Source organism: Cnephaeus nilssonii (genome assembly GCF_951640355.1).
Source record: "Cnephaeus nilssonii genome assembly, chromosome: 5".
Lineage (NCBI taxonomy): Eukaryota > Metazoa > Chordata > Mammalia > Chiroptera > Vespertilionidae > Cnephaeus > Cnephaeus nilssonii.
In genome coordinates, this window is record NC_137076.1 from 45,842,170 (window position 1) to 45,850,816 (window position 8,647).

Consider the following 8,647-nt stretch of genomic DNA (forward strand, 5'->3'; position numbering starts at 1 on the left):
ATAAGGTAAGATTATTTTCCATATGAACAACTATAAACCTACTTTTGCCCCACCCTGTATTTAGGAAAGTCTGGCTTAAAGTCCAATTCTTCAATCTTTATCTTCTTGTAAATAATTATTCTTTTGTTTTAATTTATTACACACACACACACATATATATGTATGTATATGTATACATTCACTCATATATATGTGTTGAAAAAGATTTCTAAGCCCAAGATGGAGCTGCTGTTGCTTGGGGTTCCCTGTCAGCAAACTGAACCTTATTTACCTTTTGTGTCCCTAGAAATGCTCCGCTTGGCCAGAACTGCAATATATCCAGTCAGCGATCCCAGAGGCCAAGCCAACTCTGGGCCCTCTCACTCCAAACAAGGTAGACTGTGTGGCAGCAGCCAATCAGGTGATTTCTGTTTGTCTTTTCCTTGTTCTTTACTCTTTATTCTATAAAAGCTTCTTGTCTCCCACCCCATTTAACAGTTCTTCCAAAGAAGGCTGTTTGCTTCATAAAGTGTTAAATAAAGTTTGTATTACCTAAATTGCCTTCTTTAATAATTTTTTAACAGATGATGTATGCAATACATTCATAAAATATGTATTTTTATAAAGATGAACTGTTTGTATAAGGAACATACGTGCCTTCTATTTATACATTCTGTTTTCTCATCTTCAAACTACTGTAGTGTAAAAACTGTGTGTTCTCAGGTTGAGTCTAATGTCTTCCCATAGCCTTATAATGAGGCAAAATGAAGTCAAGTCTAAATAAACTGATCAATCCAGCGAGGGAAAATGAATTTAGAATTTTAAGAAAAGCTTAGTTTGCTTTGAAACATATGACAAACCATCCAGGTTTGACAGATGGCTATATTAACCTATTTTATGCCTCATATAAGGATAACTTTTAACTGGCTAAAAACTACTTTTACAATATGAAATAGATTATCTCTGGGTGTAGGGGTGTGTGTGACATTGTATGAGTATTGTATGTATTACACAGGAATAAGACTATATGATTGACAGTAACTATATTATTTTTGCAAAGCATGTGTTTAAATACCAGTTCATCAATACGTATAGGTTCTTAATGTACATTTAAAAAAATAAGTGGCAGAGTCTCGTTTGTAGTCTTTTCAGAATCAAAGAAAGCATCTGCATAATTTAGGTTATGATCCAATACAAACAGAAGAGGTGGCACAGGATGGCTTACTTTAAATGGTGGCCCTATGTTATGGTAATCAAATATAAAGCTGTCACTCTTCTCCATCTTCTATCACAAAAGCCAAAGCAGTGAGCTTCCCTGCTAGACAGGGCTGTATTTAAGTAAATGTCAGGAATGATCTTGAATCAAAGTTTAGCATAAAACACTGCATTAGAATTGATCATCTCAGCGGCCATAAATACAGAATGTCTGACAAAGGCCCCGACAAGCAAGAAATTTATCCGAAAACAAGCCAATTGTAGATCACAAGTACAAGTCAGGCACAGAGCTTTGTGGAGCTGCTTTTTCTGCTGAGTAGAGATAAGATTGATTGGTGCAACCTTAGGCAAACTCCCTCGGGCGACAATGAGAACACAAAGAATAGGGTTGAGGGGAGATAGGGCGAACAGTATAGCTGGGGCAGTTCGGGAGGAAATGGGGACTATCACTTGAGAAACTCTAGCAGATGGTGAGTGAGCCAAAGATTTCTCCTCACTTATTACATTGACTGTGATTGTCTCTTTGCCTGCTTACGGTAATTAGAGATGGAAAGTGACTTTTTTTTCTTTCTTTCTGGAAAAGAGTTCTTGGTTTTCTAATATGCAAAATAAAAATGACTAGGTTATTGTTACTTCATTAACATTCCAAATATTTGACTTCTCATTCTTTTATGCGAGAATCCTCAAAGTGGTTCCATTAGTAAATTAATCACACCTCCTAAAACAGTTTTAAAAACATTTTAAATTGATTTAAATAAAGCCAAATGGTACACTGTGGTTTTCTGCGTGGTAATAGCAAATGCTTGAGAAACAGGAGACATTTAGAAAATACTTTTCAAATATTATTTTTTAGGACTCTAATCATTTCAGAACATATACCTTATTTTTATTATTCAAATTATAGAAAGAAGCAGAAGAGAATTTGTGTGCAGCTAGAGGTGTTTACTTGATTGGATTTTCCCCTCTGGAGGAAGAATAATCTATGCATTCTAAAATTGCAATTCCATGAAGCAAGATGATAATCAAGGTACATAAATTAAATCAATATTTTAATTTTCAAATACATTATAAATGTCTAGGAAATATATGTTTTGGGAAATTATTTTTAAGACATATTTGTAAGGCGGTCTCGAAGATATATATCAGTGTTGTCATATAAATTGTTACATGGAGAATTGATGGCTGAAAGTAACCCAGACATATCTTTCCATTAAATATTCTAGAAAAATATCAATTTTACAAGTGTCTTTACTTATGTTACTTAATGAAAACACTGACAAGCAGTATAACAGAGTATTGCACATAATTGAAGACGGGGGGGGGGGGGGGGAGAGAGAGAGAGAAAGAGAGAGAGAGAGAGAGAGAACCACAGAGATGAAAACATTAAGCATTCTAGAAAGATAAGAAGTGGATCAACATAGCCTCTAAAAGTGGAGGAAGAGAATAGGTAGCTCAGATGGGGCATTTTTTTCCCCCTTATAGGGTGGACTATTTGTTTTTCATGAGAAATACGTGAGTAAGTATTTTTGAAAAACAAGAAAGGTACTGAATGTGTCAGCTTACTATTTGGAAGCCAGAACTCAAACTCTGTGCCAGAAAGGAAGCTTCAAACAGTATACCTTTGTCTTAAGTGAGCAATGGGTTCATGGTTGTCTAGAGAACCAGGAATATTGTATAATTTTTCCATCTGGGACACATGCTGGTTACAGTATTGTCGGAAAGTCTAACTGAGTATATTTTCAGGACTTAAGAGAAAGAATGAGGGGAATAAAGGTTGTGTGAAGGGCATGTCTTTTAAAAGTGGCCTAAAAATCTTACCCGATTCCATCTAAATAACTTTGGTTGTGTAAGTTTTTAAAAGAACGTATTTATTTTAGGGCTATCAATATGAAAGCTTAAATAAGACTAAATTCCATTAAAATATTTTCTGAAAGCTAAATCAACATAGTTTACAGCAGATTTGCTCTGTGATATATTCAAACACAAGGCTCCTGCCAAGTGTTTTTGCTACCATATGTACACCTATTAATTAACTCCTTGTAAATGTCTTCAGTATTCCCTTGGGTTTGCGGAAGTTTGCTGTTGAAGCATCACTTTTGCCACAAATCCCATTTCTCTCCATTTTAAACATGGAGGTGTTAGAGGGCCCAATAAATAGTACCCCTCTCTCTCATCCAAGTTTGAAGCCATTTGAGAGATAGATGTGCAGATTAGGCAAATAGGGACCAATATATCAATTTAAATATGGATGAAGCTGATACTAAAGGGCATGGCTTATTTTGAGAGCCAAATGGGGCTTGCTAATACTTCTTCCTGAATTAGAAAACCTTGCCCACTCATTCACAGGGAATGCTGGGCAATAGCACTCCTCTTCTCTTTCAATGAGCATGGAGAAGAAGAACAGAATATATTCTCACTGTAGTCAGGTGGACCTCAAGGGAGAGAGGAAGGGTATGACTAAGAGCTTTCAGCCTCTTTTTCAATTATAAGTCACTCTGCCACCAAGGGAAGGGTGTGTGAGGCCAAGAGTATCACTCTAATAGAGTATTTCCCTTCTGGAACTGGGAGGTATGGGGAATACGCACCCATACTGACATTAGAGGTCTGTATTATAGTGTTTTATATGAAAAATGTTATAACACAACTGACTAGGAACTGATGACTTTCATTTTTTAAAAAAATCTATCTTTTCAACTTTGTTTTATGGAAAGTCATATTCACAAATCATAGAAGCAATACAAAGATATTGTCAAATACAATAAATTGGTCTGATATTACCAGCATTTCAACCAAACTGTAAATATACCCGATTGTTCAATTTTATATACTAAAAAAAAATTTGTCATAAATTTAGGGGCATTAACTTTTTATTTTTAGATGTTGTCATTCTTCCTATTGTTAGGATAAAAATTTTTGTTGATAAACTTACGTTTTGAAACCTATTCAAGTTCACCTGCCCAGCTGATGTTATGAACAAAATTTTTACTTGTGAGATATAAAAACATGATCTGTGTTTTCTGCATTATCAGATTGTTCAAAGGTATTTATGTTGGTAGATACAAGTGTTCTTTTAAAACTACATCTGACAGAGAACAAGTTGATGGTCACCAGATGGGAGAGGGGTTGAGGGTATGGGTGAAAGAAGTGGAAGAGATTAAGAAGTACAAATTTCCAGTTACAAATAGTCATGGGGATGTAAAGTACAGTATAGGGAATATAGTCAATAATATTGTAATAATTATGTATGGTGTCAGATGGGCACTAGACCTATCAAGGTCACCATTTCATAAGGTAACATAAATGTTGAATCACTATGTACACCTGAAACTAATATAATATTGGATGTCAACTCTAATTGATAATTTTTTTAAAAAATTACTTTTTAGGAAAAAATACATCTGTGAGGGAGTGATAATTATGATTAGTATTTTAATAAACCTGTCTTGTATTTCCCATGGAATAAACTTACTGTCTGCAGGGGCACCTCACATGAGAACCATATGTTCAGCACCTGCCTGTAGACTTGCAAGGCTGTTATAGTACATTGCACTTGACCTAGTACTTTAAGGAAGCAATATATAGGTGTGGTAGCCTTATAGGAAAGGATTCAAATCCTGTTTTGCTAGTTATTTTTCATGATTTCTTTGGACAGGTTGCCTGACTTCTCTGCTTTTTAAAAATCTGAATAAAACAAGTGTAATAGTATTACATTTTAAGATGATAGCTATTAATATTACAGATACTTTTAATACATAAAACACTTAATAACTACTAATAAATCTTAGCTATTATTATTGTCCTAGTGATTGTGAGAGTGTAGTAATTCTTAAATCACTTTTACTTTTCTAGTATCTATGTCTTCTCCTGATAGAACAAATAGATGAAGTTCCTCTTAGCCATCTTGGCCCATTAATTCTGTTTCTTCTTCATTTTCAGTGGTTTCTTATAATAATCTCAAAATAGAATTAAGGTGCTCCTTTTCCTTTCTAAAACAGTTGAAGATCACACACCTTTCTTTGGTTCTTCCTTCTTTTCTAAGTATGAATCTATTCTCTCTTTTTATCTCAACTTCAGGACTTACACATTCACCCTCTCCTCTTTTTTTTTCTTTCTAAATTATTCCCCTATTTCTAATTTAACTTTACCTTACAAATACTTATTGAATGGGGATACTACGGTGTTGAGTAAGACACACCCAGACTCCACCTGCCTTCACCATTCTGCTGAAACTTCTCTCAGTGAAGGGTACAATGATCTCCTAATAGAAGAATTTGATGACCAGTTTCCCCTCTGTTTTATGTAAGATCTTCCAGGGCATTTTAGATGACATTCTTGAAACTGTGCTCTCACGTGACCTTCATGCCACCACTCTTTCTGTGTATTTTCCTACATATCAGGACCTCCAAATTAGTCTTCTTAGGTTCTTCTTCCTTCTTCCTCCTTCTCCTTCTTATTCTTCTTTAAATACTTTAAATATTCCCTAAAGTTCTGCCTTTAGTTCTCTTCTTTTAGGATTCTCAGAGTAGTATTTTTAGGTTTGGATCAGTTAAATTCTAAAGACATCTCAGAGTCATCCTATCCAAATTTAGTCAGTGTCTCTTTCTCTCTCTTTCTTAATTCTAATTCTGTAGCTACCTGGCATTTGATAATTCACTTAAAAGCATCACTACTGATCCCTCCATTTCCCCAAACTTGTAACCTGGGAATCATCCTCAGTGTCTCTTTCTTTTTTTTTTAAACATTTTATTTTATTGATTTCAGAGAGGAAGGGAGAGGGAGAGATAGAAACATCAATGATGAAAGAGAATCATCAATTGGCTGCCTCTGCACGTCTCCCACTGGGGATTGAGCCTGCAACCCCGAGTATGTGCCCTTGACTGGAATAGAACCCGGGACCCTTCAGTCTGGAGGCCAACACTCTATCCACTGAGCCAAACCAGCTAGAGCCTCAGTGTCCCTTTCTCACAAACCATGCACGACTAATCTAGTCCCACTGACTTTGCTTCCTTCATATCTCCTTTCTCCACCTTGTTCATCTCTGAGTGGACTTTCCTCTAAATCTTTCAACTATGCCAAATCTATCTAATTGGCAATTCTAGCTAAATACAAATGGTAGCTAAGCCTTTCACATTCTGGCTTATAACTTTGTACTCTCTTCTCTTCACTGTTCTTGGGGTACACCCATCTGATGGTACTCTTGAGTGGAGTCACTAGTAAGACATACCAAAATTAGCTCACTTCCCTGGGATCCACATCTGGACCCCCAGTGTATTAGTCTGCTAGGACTGCTATAATAGAGGACCACAGACCAGGGGTGTGTGTGTGTGTGTGTGTGTGTGTGTGTGTGTGTGTGTTTTCAGACCAGGTGGTTTAACAACAGAAATTTATTTTCTTATAGTTTTGTAGGCTAGAAATCTAAGATCAAAGTGTTGGCAGGGTTGATTTATTCAGAGGCCTCTCCTGGGCTTGTAGATAGCCACCTTCTCTCTGTGTCTTCATAAGATCTTCCTCTCTGTGTCTGTGTCTAGTTTTCCCCTTCTTATAAGAAAACCAGTGATATATGATGGTAGCCATTCTTACAGGTGTGAGATGATATCTCATTGTGTTGTTTTTTAAAAAATATATTTTATTGTGCCCACAACCAAGGTACATGCCCTTGACCGGAATCGAACCGAGGACCCTTCTGTCTGCAGGCCAACGCTCTATCCACTGAGCCAAACCGGTTAGGGCTCATTGTGTGTTTTTTTAAAAATATATTTTATTGATTTTTTACAGAGAGGAAGAGAGAGGGATAGAGAGTTAGAAACATCGATGAGAGAGAAACATCGATCAGCTGACTCTTGCACACCCCCCACTGGGGATGTGCCAGCAACCAAGGTACATGCCCTTGACCGGAATCGAACCTGGGACCCTAGAGTCTGCAGGCCGACAATCTATCCACTGAGCCAAACCGGTTTCGGCGTGGTTTTAATTTGCATTTGCAATCTGAAAAAATAGCAAAGTTTATATGAGAAAAATCCAGTACTGAAACACAGATTTCCTGACTCCATATCAATTTCCTTTTTAGAATCCAATACTCTTTACTACATTTTAAGCTTTTATGAGGGTCTAATTAAGTTCAAAGTACCAAAAAGTAGTAAAGATGAGGCAGAGGGCATTTTAATTCAACTGGTGTAGAACTGAGGTCATTGATGACATCAGGAAAATTAAAAAGTGCTTCCTTTAGACCATGTGTCCATAGGCCTCCAAAAGGCCAAAGGGAACGACTTTAGTAAGCATTTCTGTACTCTGTGACTCTGTTAATGTGGTTTAACTTAACAGAGATGTCTATTCATTTTTTTTAAAAAAGATGGCAATATCATTTCATATTGAACTGGTCTGTAGTTCTGAGAGATATTTCAATATGTAATTTGACACAGATCTCACCTTAGAAAGATAGAAAAAACTTTTGTGTTATCGATTCAGTGACTCATTCAATAAACATTGATTCAGTGCTATGATCCAGACACTTTACCAGGTGCTTAGGATGCAAAGATGAATATGACACAGCCTCCATTCTCAAAGAACTTAGAGGAAGATAAAACATGTAAGTATTTAGTTAATGGCTATTGGGGCTATGGTAGGCATATGTGTAGGGCACAGTGGGTCTTACTAGGAAAGAATGATCTCTTCTACTCTGGATTGCTTGGGCAGTTGTGAAGGACTTTATTTCTCAGATACACGGCTGTGGGTTAAATGGAATAGAGGGGGAAGAATTGTATAGGCAAAGGATACAACATAATCTTGGAAGCATGAAATGCTCTGCTACGTTCCTGGGAGTATGTCCATGCAGCATCCACTTACTCTGCCGCGATTTTTAATCTCTTGCCTCCTGATTTCTTACCAAATATATATCTTTGATAAATTGACTCCAAGTCCTTATAATAAAAATACCAGTATGAATTGCTTGCAACTTGTTTTTTATTAGCTATGAAGAGAGATGTTTTTCTGCTTATTTAATTCTGGAGTTATATAAATTAATATGATAGCAAAGTAAGAATATTTTCCTTTTCCAGAAGTTAACCTTAAGTAATCTTGGCTTATGTTCTTGGGCATACATTGGAACTGTTCCAAATTACTTACTCTTATACCAGAATTCTAACAGTGTTTGAACAAATAGGTAAAATTACAGAATTTAGAGTAATCACTAAGCAGAAAGCCAGAAGAAACAGAAGGGCTCAATAGATGGTAACTTAGGAAGGAGCTTATATAGCAATTAGAGAAAGCTGTGATATATCTTAGGCCCTATTCCTTTTTTTTAAATTCTCACCTGAGAGTGAAGATATTTTTCCATTGATTATTTTTAGAGAAAGTAGAAGGAAGGTGGGGAGGGGGAAAAGGAAGGGAGAAAGAGAGAGAGAGAGAGAGAGAGAGAGAGAGAGAGAGAGAGAGAGAGAGAGAAAGAGAGAGAGAG